The sequence below is a fragment of the Montipora capricornis genome, chromosome 7 (assembly GCF_036669925.1).
Source record: "Montipora capricornis isolate CH-2021 chromosome 7, ASM3666992v2, whole genome shotgun sequence".
NCBI classification, from domain to species: Eukaryota; Metazoa; Cnidaria; class Anthozoa; order Scleractinia; family Acroporidae; genus Montipora; species Montipora capricornis.
The window spans coordinates 17,530,036-17,533,526 of record NC_090889.1 but is presented as its reverse complement, the minus strand read 5'-3'; the positions used below and the strand labels follow the sequence as shown (position 1 = coordinate 17,533,526).

General features: G+C 38.4%; 1 protein-coding gene across 6 annotated transcripts in view; it reads left to right on the top strand.

The window, feature by feature from the left end:
- The first annotated feature begins 990 nt into the window (after positions 1 to 990).
- The window catches only part of LOC138055255 (uncharacterized), a 16,736-nt gene continuing 14,235 nt past the window's right edge, over positions 991 to 3,491 (top strand). For 2 of the 6 annotated variants that reach the window (XR_011133424.1, XR_011133425.1), the window contains exons 1-2: positions 1,002 to 1,144; positions 1,510 to 1,581. The gene's annotated coding sequence lies outside the window, so the exon portion shown is untranslated. Of the gene's footprint in view, positions 1,145 to 1,503; positions 1,582 to 1,620 lie in introns of those variants that run through there. The other 4 variants (XM_068901234.1, XM_068901233.1, XR_011133422.1 and 1 more) reach the window with 3 other exon arrangements.

Below are 3,491 nucleotides of genomic sequence, written 5' to 3'. Positions count from 1 at the left end.
CAGTACCGGTAGTTTTTTTTAAGCTCCTAAAAATATGGTTCGTAACAAGCATAGATGTCAACTGCAGGGTGAAATTCAAAAGGTTTGTTTCCGGTTACAAATGTCACTTCGAGCCATGTGATTGGCTGCGATGACTCAGGGGAATTTGACATTTTGATTGAAGCTAACGCCAAATTTCCCACCCCCGGGCACCTACAGACCGTCAAACTCCCCACCCTTGGGTACCTTCTGATCATCACATTCCTGTCCTGGAGTAACTTTTTTTTCATTAGATTCACATTTAACAGATGATGGAAATTTGTTGTGTAACACGAAACCTTGGTGTCTAGAAAAATCAGGAAAACCAGAGAAATCACGTGAAAACTATGATTGTGGATAACTCATCTCCAGGTTCTCTCGGTGTTCCAAGATGGCGGGCATGTCAAATTCCCGACCCTGGGGAAACACATACTGTACATGTCAAAATCCCTACCCAGGGAAAGGTTCTCTGAGTCAATTACCCGTAGGTAGTTCCCCCCCCCCCCCCCCCCCTTCACCCTGGGGCTTAACATTGATAGGTGCATGTTGTGGTATTGCTGGTTTTCACTCACGTGATCAACAGCCATGTTTTTCAACGAAAACAAAAGGAAGCGTTTGCATAATAATAGAGTTAAATTCCCCGAGGATTTGGTCGGGGCACCAACATGGCCGCCTTTTCTTTGTTTTGGGCACCAACATGGCGGTCGTGACGTCATGTGAAAACCGAGAATTCGTTCGTTGGCGAGGCGACCGCAACTTCCCGCCTTAAAATTTAATATAAATATATGTTTCTTTCATGCATGGAAATTCTTTGCTTGGCCTCTTGGAAAGCGGAGTTATACCGGTAGTGATTTGGGAATATAACTTATTCGTAATGTTGGACCAAAATTGAAGATGATAGGGAAAATTGATTTTCCTCGCGCGACAACAGCGCCAGGTAAGTGTAAAGGACTGGTACTACCCATGACTCACCAGGGGCGTGATACTACAAAAATGGTGGCTGTTTTTTACTGAGATATATTTAGAGGAAGACATACGTTTAACGTGTCACGAAGTGAAAACATTCGTGAAAGGGTAACCCATTGCTGAACCCAGACTGTGAAGTGCTGGCCAACCTATAGCCCAGGTAACTTTATCTCTGTTTATTATTCCATTGGTTTAATTGGTGTACTTTGTCTACTTTTGCAATAATAATATTATTGTTTCATTCTTAGTTCGTTTGTTCCGTTTCGGTTTCGTTTTCCAATCGGTTCTTTCCCAGTCGGTCACCACACAGGCTAAATATAAAGTGTTGTTCAGTGGGATTGGACTGATTTTATTCAAATTGGCTCTTTGATTCACGAAAGCAATGAATTTGAGGATAAATAAATTAATAGAGCTGTGCAAGGTTAATACATTACAATTCAGTACGAATATCCCTTGAAGATTTTAGAGGAAGGTCTCCATTTGTTCTTACTGATGAAGATACACCTATTTACTCGTCAGCAACAGTAGTGCGGCCAGCCAGTCAACTACAGACAACCACTAGCAACACTTCAGTCTGAAGCGAAAGACAGTGGACAGGTAAGAACTGTTCACTCCACGTTGTTTTCCTGTCCTTATTAGGCTAGTACGGCTATGGCAAGAGTTTTTCCTTTGTTTGAATTGTTTAAGTCGAGTTAACCCTTTTTTTCTATAAGTTTAAGTCAAATCTGAACTTCCTACAGTTGTATGTCATTAATTGTATGCAGATGGTCAGGATTTGGGTTGTTTTAGGGGTAATGATGAAATGGAAGTAGTAGAAAACAGTGGAGAACAAGAAACAATTATGGAAAGCTATAACTCTCTTATGTAATCTTTATTCTTTTGGTCTTGAAGTTTCGTCTTGTGGTGTGTTTTTGTCATTATGTGGTGAGATTTGGTATTATGTGACGAGGTTCCATCGTGTTGATAAAGTTTGATTGTTATGTATTTGTTTCTATCATCTGTTGAGGTCTTCTTTTGACCTACTCTAATTGCATTTCATGTGGTGTGCTTCTTTTATGGCATTGAAAGTAAAGTAGATCTCACCATGCAGATAATTTAAAGGTTAAAGTGTGCTAGATAGTATAATTTCCATCTGAACTGGCGGGTGGCACACCTCATACAGTTCGATGTAACTTGTAAAGAAGATCTCACCATGCAGTTAATTCAGTTGTTAAAGTGTACTATGTAGTATAATTTCCATCTGAACTGGCGGGTGGCGCACCTCATACAGTTCGATGTAACTTGAAAAGTAGATCTAACCATTCAGTTAATTTAGTTGTTATAGTGTGCTAGGTAGTATAATTTCCATCTGAACTCACGGGGGGTGCACCTCATACAGTTCGATGTAAAATAAAAAGAAGATGAAACCATTAAGTCAATTTAGTTGTTATAGTGTACTATGTAGTTACATTTCCATCTGACCTTGTTGGTAGCGCACCTCATAAACTTTGATGCAACTTGACAAGTAGATCTCACCATTCAGTTAATTTAGTTGTTATAGTGTACTATGTAGTATAATTTCCATCTGAACTGGTGGGGGGCGCACCTCATACAGTTGGATGTAACTTGAAAAGTAGTTCTAGTTGTAGTAGTTATAGTGAACAATGTAGTATAATTTCCATCTGAATTCGCAGGTGGCGTACCTCCTACACTTCAATGTAACTTGAAAAATAGATATAACCATTCAGTTAACTTAGTTGTTATAGTGTACTATGTAGTATAATTTCCATCTGAACTTGTAGGTGGTGCACCTCATAAAGTTTGATGCAACTTGAAAAGTAGATCTAACCATTCAGTTAATTTAGTTGTTATAGTGTACTATGTAGAATAATTTCCATCTGAACTGGCGGGTGGCGCACCTCATACAGTTCGATGTAACTTGTAAAGTAGATCTAACCATGCAGTTAATTTACTTCTTATAGTGTACTATGCAGTACAATTTCCATCTGAACTTGTGGGTGGTGAACCTCATACAGTTGGATGTAACTTGAAAAGTAATTCTACTTGTAGTTGTTATAGTGTACGATTTAATATAATTTCCATCTGAACTTGTGGGTGGTGCACCTCATAAAGTTTGATGCAACTTGAAAAGTAGATCTAACCATTCACTCAATTTAGTTGCTCTAGTGTACTATATAGTATAATTTCCATCTGAACTGGCGGGTGGCTCACCTCATACAGTTCGATGTAACTTGTAAAGTAGATTTAACCATTCAGTTAATTTAGTTGTTATAAGGTACTATGTAGTACAATTTTTATATGAACTTGTGGGTGGTGCACCTCATAAAAATTGATGCAACTTAAAAAGTAGATGTAACCATTCAGTTAAATTAGTTGTTATAGTGTACTATGTAGTATAATTTACATCTGAACTGGCAGGTGGTGCACCTCATACAGTTCGATGTAACTTGTAAAGTAGATCTAACCATGCAGTTAATTTAGTTGTTATAGTGTACAATTTAGTAAAA